The sequence below is a fragment of the Ranitomeya variabilis genome, chromosome 5 (assembly GCF_051348905.1).
Source record: "Ranitomeya variabilis isolate aRanVar5 chromosome 5, aRanVar5.hap1, whole genome shotgun sequence".
Taxonomy (NCBI): domain Eukaryota; kingdom Metazoa; phylum Chordata; class Amphibia; order Anura; family Dendrobatidae; genus Ranitomeya; species Ranitomeya variabilis.
In genome coordinates this window covers 266476274-266486890 of record NC_135236.1, presented here as the reverse complement: position 1 = coordinate 266486890, position 10617 = coordinate 266476274, and positions in this window count along the sequence as shown.

Below are 10617 nucleotides of genomic sequence, written 5' to 3'. Positions count from 1 at the left end.
CAGTACTGACAGTATAAAACTAGACCTGTAATATGGGACATCCACTTATTCCAATACATTTCTGTATAGTAGAGGAATGGGGAATTCTAATAAACATTGAGCTAACATTATCTTTTCATAGTTCATCTATGTATTTATGAAAACTGCCATGAGAGCTTCTTTAAACTTATTTGCAACTAATTCAACTTTCCTAAAGAATAGTACATCCTGTAACTAAATAAGTTTATACCTGATTTAATGTAATATTCAATTCATTCTCTATAATAAGTTAATATTATTGTCATGTCGGACGCTGTTCAGACCAGGTCGTCCAACAGACAGCGGTAGTTCCGCTTTTGACCACTATTTGCTCATTGGCGTCGGCTAGATTTTGTCTAGCTGTTTCGGGGTTAATTTACCTGATCCTCAGATTGGAAGCTGTTATGATCCGGTGACCTTGGAGCCGCATGAACTTTCTCTGGAGTAGGTGGAAACTGTACTGACAGCAAACCTGAACTAACACCGCAACTAGAAGTAGCCGTGGGGTGTGCCTAACAAACCCTAGACACCTCGACACAGCCGGAGGACTAAATACCCCTATAGATGGAAATAGGAATACTACCTTGCCTCAGAGCAGAACCCCAAAGGATAGGCATCCCCCCACGAATATTGACTGTGAGTAGGAGAGGAAAGACACGTGCAGGCAGAAAACAGGATTCAGCAAAAGAGGCCACTCTAGCTAAATAGGGAAAGATAGGATAGAATACTGTTATGGACCTGGTGGTTAGGAGCACCTGGAATGACCTGATGGTTAAACTAACACAGGACAAGCTCTGGGAAGTGGGAGCTCTGCTGACCGCAACCCCTAATCCTATCACACACACTAGAAATAGCCGTGGAGCGTACCTAACTCTGCCTAGACGCCTCTTCACAGCCTAAGAGCCAACTACCCCCAGAGATAGGAAATAAAGCCTACCTTGCCTTAGAGAAACTCCCCAAAGGAAAAGGCAGCCCCCCACAAATACTGACCGCGAGTTAAGATGAAAGTCACAAACACAGGAATGAAACAGGTTTCAGCAAAGGAGGCCAGACTTACTAAACAGACTGAGGATAGAAAAGGTATCTTTGCGGTCAGCACAAAAAACTACAAAAAGACCACGCAGAGTGTGCAAAAAGACCCCCGCATCGACTCACGGTGCGGAGGTGCCACTCTGCATCCCAGAGCTTCCAGCTAGCAAGGCAAAATCATGATAGCAAGCTGGACTAGAAAACAATGAACAACAAATTAACTAGCAGGGACTTCGCTTCTGCTGGAGTAGACAGGTCACCAGAGAGATCCAAGAGAGAACTGAACCAGTACTAGAACATTGACAGCTGGCATCAAGTAACGATCTGAGTGGAGTTAAATAGAGAAGCCAGCCTAGGAATAAACTAGGTCAGCTGTGGAAGGAACCTCAGAACCAGCAGCTCCACTCACAGCCACCAGAGGGAGTCCATGGACAGAACTCGCCGAAGTACCATTCATGACCACAGGAGGGAGTTCGAGAACAGAATTCACAACAGAATACTAAGCGGTCAGTATTAAAACCCTTCCAAAAATATCCACAGCAGATAATACAAAAAGTTCCACAATCTAACTAAAGACATGGAATGTATATCTGCCACTCAAGAGAATCCAACAAGACTGAGAAAATACTGACACGATCTAAGCTGGACAAAAAAACAATGAATAGCACAGAATTATTAAGCACGCAGCATGTGTGCCACAGAAACAAAACCAGACACTTATCTTTGCTGATTTGGCAGAAGGCAGAAGGAACTAAACAAGGACCAAAACCTCCCAACAACCATGGACAACTGGCAAGGACTAATGAATCCTGCACGCCTAAATACCCCAGTCAGAACTGCAATCAGCAGATACACCTGACCAGGACTGCAACCCAGGGACAACTGCATTACCATCTACAACCACCGGAGGGAGCCCAAAAGCAGAATTCACAACAGGAAGCTGGGCCATGCCCATTGCCTTTAAATAGTTCTCCTGATCATTGGGCGTCGCCGATTATAGCTTCTGTCTTGTGCGTTGTTATCACGGTCTGGAGTGGAGAGCTGGTGGTTGGAGAATCGTTGCTGGTGGTGTATTTTCCTTTGCCTTATTTACTCCTTCCTATATTTGTATTCATTTTGCCCTGCACATTTATAGTGAATTCCTGAGTGACTGCGGCGTGGTGTATATTTTCCTTTATCCTTGTCTGTGCTAACTGTGGGTATTGGTGTATTGCATTCACTGGGGTGAGGGCGAAGGTTTTCAGCTTAGGGTTGAAACAGGAGGCAGGGTGAGGTTCGAGGCCTGGACATGCACACCATCAGTGTAAACTTCAGGTAGAGGGTCAGTCAGGATTTCCCTAGTCTGAGGGAAATTGCAGGGGCCCGGGTTATTAGCTCTCGCCCACCTAGTCTCCCCGTGACAATTATAAACTCACTTTAATGCTACGTTCAGTATTTGGTCAGCATTTTACATCAGGATTTGTAAATCATAATCAGGAGAGGAATAATCAGAGGAAAAGTATAATAGAAACACGTCACCACTTCTAGATTTATCACCCACTCCTGGTTTTGGCTTACAAATACTGATGTGAAATACTGACCAAATACTGATAGTATGAACATGGCCTAAGGCCTGTCCCACACGTCCAGATAATTCCGGTACCGGAAAAATCGGTACCGGAGTTATCCGTGTCCGTGTGTCCGTGAGCTCACGTGGCACATCAGTGTGGCACACGTGCGGCAGCCGTGTGCCGCCCGTGTGCCGACTGGGTACCACACGGACCGTGCAGGAGACAGCGCTAAAGTAAGCGCTGTCCCCTGCTTTGGGTGCTGAAGCCGCCATTCATTTCTTCTCTTCAGCAGCGTTCGCTGGAGAGAAGAAATGAAAAATCATTGTTTTTTTTGGTTTTTTTTTGCGGTTGTAATAAAGATCTTTGTCACCACCCCCCTCCCACCCCCTGTGCACCCCACCAGTGGAAAGAAAATACTCACCCGGCTCCCTCGAAGCGTCCTCTCCGCGCCGCAGCTTCTCCTGTATGAGCGGTCACGTGGTGCCGCCCATTACAGTCATGAATATGCGGCTCCACCTCCCATAGGGTCTCCATGAAGATGGCCACGGGGTCCTTCAGGGAAGGTGGCGTGTCAGGGCCTGCTCAGATCAGGACCTGAGACACCTCCTTCCCTGCCTGTCAGATGCTGCACTGATGCCCTGCAGTGCAGATGCATTGCAGAACATCAGATCAGCTATCTGATCATATACAGTAATGTCCCATCCTGGGACAATGTAAGAAAAAAAATTAAAAAGTGTAAAAATATTTTTAAAAAATCCCCAAATAAATAACAAAAAACCCAAATATTTTCCCAGTAAATACATTTATTTATGTAAAACAAATAAATAAATAAAAGTAGACATGTTTGGTATCACCTCTTCTGTAACGACCTGCTCTATAAAACTGTCACACTAGTGAACTCCTTCAGTGAACACCGTAAAAAAAAAAGGGAGGCAAAAAACAATGCTTTATCATCATACCGCTGAACATAAAGTGCAATAAAACTTGAACAAAAAGACAAATGTAAATAAAAAATTTACCGCTGAAAACGTCATCTTGTCCTGCAAAAAAACAATGCCAAAATCATCATACTACCAATCAAAAAGTGGAATAACATGTGATCAAAAAGACAGATATAAATAAACGTGGTAACGCTGAAAACGGCAATCTTGTCCTGCAAAAAACAAGCCGCCAAATAGCTCCATCACCAGAAAAATAAAAAAGTTATAGCTCTCAGAATAAAGCGATGATCAAAAAGACAGATATAAATAAACGTGGTAACGCTGAAAACGTCATCTTGTCCTGCAAAAAAAAAGCCACCATACAGCTCCATCAGCAGAAAAATAAAAAGTTATAGATCTCAGCATAAAGTGATGCAAAAATAATTATTTTTTCTATAAAATAGTTTTTATTGTGCAAAAGCACCAAAACATTAAAAAAAATATAAATGAGGTATCACTGTAATCGTACTGACCCGAAGAATAAAGCTGTCTTATCAATTTTACCATATGCGGATCGACATAAAAAAAAACCAGTTCCTGAATTGCTGCTTTAAACTCTATTGGCCAAAATATGGAAAAATTATAGCTCTCAAAATATAAGGATGGATAGTGTGTGACAGCTGCCAAACTTAAAAACCTGATATAAATCTGGTATTGCTGTAATTGCACTGACCCAAAGATTAAAGTCACCTAATCACTTATACCGCACGAGGAACAGCATAAAAAATAAATAAAACCAATTCTTCACCTGCTGTTGATTTTTTCATTCTGCCTCTCAAAGATAGCAGTAAGGCTCGGCGCACATTTAGGCTGGGGTAACACTAGCAGTATTTGGTCAGTATTTTACATCAGTATTTGTAAGCCAAAACCAGGAGTGGGTGATAAATGCAGAAGTGGTGCATATGTTTCTATTATACTTTTCCTCTAATTGTTCCACTCCTGGTTTTGGCTTACAAATACTGATGTAAAATACTGATCAAATACTGCTAGTGTGACGGCAGCCTTATCCTGCGCTCTGCGCTGAGCGCTTACTCTGGGGATTACGTGTAAATCTCTGAAATACATGATTCAGGTGGACCCCTGGTGGAAGATTCCTTATAATGAGGCAGATGGAGGTACTCTGGGCGCCATAGGACCTGTGATCCGGCGGTGTCCTTTTTAGGATAGCATAAAAGTGCCGTCGGCCACAGTTTTGTGCACTTCTAAAAAGAAGGACAATGCTAGACAGAGTTCATAGTAACTCTGCTGCCTCATTATAGTGAATGGATCCTTCAGGGTTTCATATGAATCACATTACTCAGAGATTTAGATGGAAACCACAAAGTAAGTGCTCAGCATAGGGCGCAGGATAAATATGATCCCAAATGTTATGTAAAATGTTCCCAATAAAGGCTTCAACTCAATCCACAAAAAAGCAAATCTCCACTTAGGCCGTCAACTGTTAATGGAAATATAGGGGGCTTTCACGTTACTGGTAGTAAAAAGGCTCTGGTAAAGTTAAATGGCACTCACCCTCCAAAAGAAATTCTGCAAATTCTGCGCTCTCAAATCCAAATGCCCCCCTCCCTTCTCAGCCCCAGTGTGTCTAAACCACATATAGCGTCCACATGTTTGGCATTTCTGTAGTGATGAGAGCCCACCTAATTTACAGGTGCATGCCCTAATTGACGGGCTGGGCATAACGTACTGGTGACCGCAATGTACTGGTCACTACAGCGTACTGGTCACTACAGCGGCTTACTGCTTGTTTCTGGAAAACACCCATGAAGTCAAAATCGTCACTACACCTGTAGATACATTTCCAAAGGGGTATAATTTCCAAAATGGGGTCACTTGAGGGGGGATTCGGCTTTTCTAGCACTCAGGGGCTCTGTATATGGAGTCTGCAAATAATTCTAGGAAAATCTGCACTCCAGGCGGCAAATAGCGCTCCATCCCTCCCGAGTCTCTCCATATGGCTAAGCAGTACTGTACATGGAGTGCCCTAGGGGTATTCTGTACCGGGTCCGGTCGTCATTAAAGGGGTGGTCACGGTGGCAGCTCCCCGGTCCGTGGCCCTGGGCGTCCAAAGTAAAAGGGACAGTCTTTAAAGGGGTTTGAATAAAGTTTGTAAAATTAGAAATGTTAGTGACGCCACCTGTGGTACTCGGTCAGGGGTGACCGACGCTGCTTAAAGGGGTCCTCTGGGGGTGATGGTACTGCAGCAAAGATGGTATGGCTTCCCACAGGTGAAGCTGGGTCCCCAGGGCTCCCAGTGTATTTGGCAAGGATGGTGTACTGCTGGAAATAATCAGAGAACACAGGGTTGCAGTCTCTTTACCTGGTTTACTGATAGTAGACAGCCACAGTCCAGGGTACCAGCAACAGATGTTGGTGAGATCCGGTCGGCCTGGAGGCAATGATGGATCCCTCTCTCAGGTGAGGTCCGGGCTCCATGTAGTTGGAGCGCCCCCACTGTCGCAGGGCCGAGGGGTACCCGGTACCGGGCCTCTCTGTCTCGGTTCTGGGATTGTCACGGTGGCTAGACCCGGTCCGTGACCCTGCTGAGGGGCGTCCAGTGAAAGTGGAGAGTGATGATGTGTGGTGCAGGTCGCGATGAATAACGAGGACACCAGAGTGCAGTCTCTTTACCTCTTTACTGAAGGCTTCAGGATCCTCAATCCAGAGTACGGTTAACAGGGCTGTCTGAGACCGGCCGGTCCGATGGCACCTCCAGAGTTCCCTTTGCAGGTGGAAATCTGTGCCTACCTTCTAGCGCTTATGTGTTGTAGTCCTTCCCTGCTTAGCACCACGGGATAGTCCTCACAACTGTTGTGTCTGTTTCTGAAGTTCCCTCACAACTGATTCTGATGTTCTTCCCTGTCCCCCAGATGATATGGCTAGGACGCACCAGTATGACGGGTAGGCCTGGAGTTCTTCCGGGACCCTAGAGTCACCCCTCTCCCACTGTTGCCCCCTATGTCTGCTTAGGTGATTTAGGTGAGACAGCCCGCCTATAACTGACTGTCCTGCCGTAGGTTTGAAGTAATGCCTGGAGCTCAATACTTCCTCGGCGTTTCCGGCCACCTGCTACGCGCCTCAGTAGGATGTTGCCTTGGTCTTACAGCACGACTCCTACTGGTGTTATCTCCTTGTTGCGTTGATCTCGTTTCTCACTCTTCACAATAAACCTCGCTTCTTGTCCTTTCTTGGGGTACCGCCGCAATGAAGTGCAGGCGCGGTCCCGTAACGTTCTTTCTGTTCGCTAGGCCTCTGTCAGGATCCCATCCCTGACAGGGACCCCCCTGAATTTTCCCCTGCAGCACCCTCTGCCACAGGATGTTGCCTGTTGTGAGCTCTGTTTTCAGGCTCCCTCTTGTGGTCACTGGTGGTATGGTGTGACTTTTGCTTTGGGCTCCCCCTGGTGGCTTTGTCTGTTATCCTGCTGGTCTCTGGCTATCAGCTGGTTCGTTATCCTCTGGGAGGTTCCTATATAGCTCTGTGTTGCTTCCACTTGTTGCCGGCTGTCGATGTAATCAGTGCTACTCAGATTCCTTCTGTCTACCTTGCTCCCAGTCCATCCAGGATAAGCTAAGTTTTGTTTGCTCATTTTTTGATTAGCAGTGTTTATCATGTTTTCTTGTCCAGCTTGCTAAAATGTGATGCCCTCGTTTGCTGGTTGCTCTAGTGGGCTGAGTTTCTCCCCACACACCGTTAGTTGGTGTGTGGGTTCTTGAAATCTTGGGATGGATATTTTGTAAGGGTTTTTTATTGATCGCATAGACCCCTGCTCTGTTTTCTGCTTTCTGGTACTGGTGGGCCTCTTTTGCTGGATCTGATTTCGTCCCTATGTATGTGCCTTCTTCTTACTTCACCGTTAGTATTTGTTGGGGGCTTCTATATCTTTGGGGATTATTTCTCTGGAGGCAAGCGAGGTCTTTCTTTCTCTTTAGGGGTGGCTAGTTCCTCAGGCTGGCTCGTGACGTCTAGGAATTTTTTGGGCACGTTCACCGGCTACCTCTAGTTGTGTTGGATAGGTTCAGATTTGCGATCAGTCCAGTTACCATCTCCCTAGAGCTCGTCCTTAGTTTATTCACTTGCTGGTCTATTTGTGATCCTCAGCCATTAAGGATCATAACAGTACAGCCGGCCTACAAAGTGTTAGTTGCATGGCAGAAGCAGGAGAAAAGAAGCCTTGAGAATTTTTTTTTTTCTTTTCTTGTTGTTGCCATGTGTCTAGCTGCTGTGCTAGCTTCTCTCCTCCTCTTAATCTTGGTGTGGCTCTGAGTTCAGCTGCTGACATGGATGTCCAGAGCTTGGCTTCCAGTCTGGATCATCTTGCTGCTAGGGTTCAAAGTATTCAGGGTTTTGTTGTTCACAGTCCTATGTCTGAGCCTAGAATACCTATTCCGGAGTTGTTTTCTGGAGATAGATCTAGGTTCCTGAATTTTGAGAACAATTGTAGGTTGTTTCTTTCTTTGAAACCTCATTCCTCTGGTGATGCCGTTCAGCAAGTTAAGATTATCATTTCCTTTTTGCGTGGTGACCCACAAGATTGGGCCTTCGCATTGGCGCCAGGGGATCCTGCATTGCTTAGTGTAGATGCATTTTTTCTGGCCCTTGGATTGCTCTATGAGGAACCTAATCTTGAGAACCAGGCTGAAAAAGCGTTATTGGCCCTCTCGCAGGGGCAAGATGATGCAGAGATGTACTGCCAGAAATTTCGGAAATGGTCGGTGCTTACTCAGTGGAATGAGTGTGCCCTGGCTGCTAATTTCAGAGAAGGTCTTTCTGAAGCCATTAAGAATGTCATGGTGGGGTTCCCTACGCCTGCAGGTCTGAATGAGTCAATGACTCTGGCCATTCAGATTGATCGGCGGTTGCGGGAGCGCAAACCTGTGCACCATTTGGCGGTGTCTTCTGAACAGACGCCTGAATCTATGCAATGTGACAGAATTCTGAGCAGAAGTGAACAGCAAAATTATAGACGGCAAAATGGGTTGTGCTTTTACTGTGGTGACTCAGCTCATGTTATCTCAGCATGCTCTAAGCGCAAAAAAAGGCTGATAAATCTGTCACCATTGGTACTTTACAGCCTAAGTTCATTTTGTCTGTTACCCTGATTTGTTCCCTGTCATCTTACCCGGTTAATGCCTTTGTAGATTCAGGTGCTGCCCTGAGTCTGATGGATTGGTCATTTGCCAGGCGCTGTGGTTTTGATTTGGAGCCTTTAAAATTCCCTATTCCACTAAGGGGAATTGACTCTACACCATTGGCTACGAATAGACCTCAGTACTGGACACAAGTGACCATGTGCATGACTCCTGTTCATCAGGAGGTGATTGGCTTTCTTGTATTGCATAATTTGCATGATGTCGTCGTGTTGGGTCTACCATGGTTGCAGACTCATAATCCAGTCCTGGATTGGAAAGCTATGTCTGTGTCAAGTTGGGGTTGTCAGGGAATTCATGGTGACGCTCCTGTGGTGTCAATTGCTTCGTCCACTCCTTCTGAAGTCCCTACGTTTTTGTCGGACTACCAGGATGTATTTGAGGAGCCCAAACTCAATTCTCTACCTCCTCATAGGGACTGTGATTGTGCTATAAATTTGATTCCTGGTAGTAAGTTTCCTAAGGGACGACTTTTCAATTTTTCTGTGCCGGAGCATGCTGCCATGCGGAGTTATATAAAGGAGTCTTTGGAGAAGGGACATATTCGCCCATCCTCTTCCCCTCTTGGTGCAGGATTCTTTTTTGTGGCTAAGAAGGATGGTTCCCTGAGACCTTGTATTGATTATCGCCTTTTGAATAAAATCACGGTCAAATTTCAGTATCCTTTGCCATTGTTAACTGATTTGTTTGCTCGCATTAGGGGGTCTAGTTGGTTCACCAAGATAGATCTTCGTGGTGCGTATAACCTTGTACGTATAAAACAGGGTGATGAATGGAAAACTGCATTTAATACGCCTGAAGGCCATTTTGAGTACCTGGTGATGCCTTTTGGACTTTCTAATGCTCCTTCAGTCTTTCAGTCCTTTATGCATGACATCTTCCGTGAATATCTGGATAAGTTTATGATTGTGTATCTGGATGATATTCTGTTTTTTTTCGGTTATTTGGGAGTCTCATGTTAAGCAGGTCAGGATGGTCTTTCAGGTCCTGCGTGACAATGCTTTATTTGTGAAAGGCTCAAAATGTCTTTTTGGAGTCCAGAAGATTTCTTTTTTGGGTTTCATTTTTTCTCCTTCTACTATTGAGATGAACCCAGTCAAGGTTCAGGCTATTCATGACTGGACGCAGCCTACATCTGTAAAGAGTCTTCAGAAGTTCTTGGGTTTTGCTAATTTTTACCGTCGCTTCATAGCTAATTTTTCTGGTGTTGTTAAGCCTTTGACGGATTTGACCAAGAAAGGTTCTGATGTGACTAATTGGTCCTCTGCGGCTGTGGAGGCCTTTCGGGAGCTGAAGCGCCGGTTTTCTTCGGCTCCGGTCTTATGTGTTGTGAATTTGCTTTTTGCTCCCTCTAGTGGTTACTAGTTTTTTGACTCTGGTTTTTCTGTCATTCCTTTTATCCGCACCTGGGTCGTTAGTTAGGGGTGTTGCTATATAAGCTCCCTGGACCTTCAGTTCAATGCCTGGCAACGTAGTTATCAGAGCTAGTCTGCTGTGCTCTTGTCTACTGATCCTGGTTCCAGTTATATCAGCTAAGTCTGCCTTTTGCTTTTTGCTATTTGTTTTGGTTTTGTATTTTTGTCCAGCTTGTTCCTAATCTATATCCTGACCTTTGCTGGAAGCTCTAGGGGGCTGGCGTTCTCCCCCCGGACCGTTAGACGGTTCGGGGGTTCTTGAATTTCCAGTGTGGATTTTGATAGGGTTTTTGTTGACCATATAAGTTACCTTTCTTTATTCTGCTATCAGTAAGCGGGCCTCTCTGTGCTAAACCTGGTTCATTTCTGTGTTTGTCATTTCCTCTTACCTCACCGTCATTATTTGTGGGGGGCTTCTATCCAGCTTTGGGGTCCCCTTCTCTGGAGGCAAGAAAGGTCTTTGTTTTCCTCTACT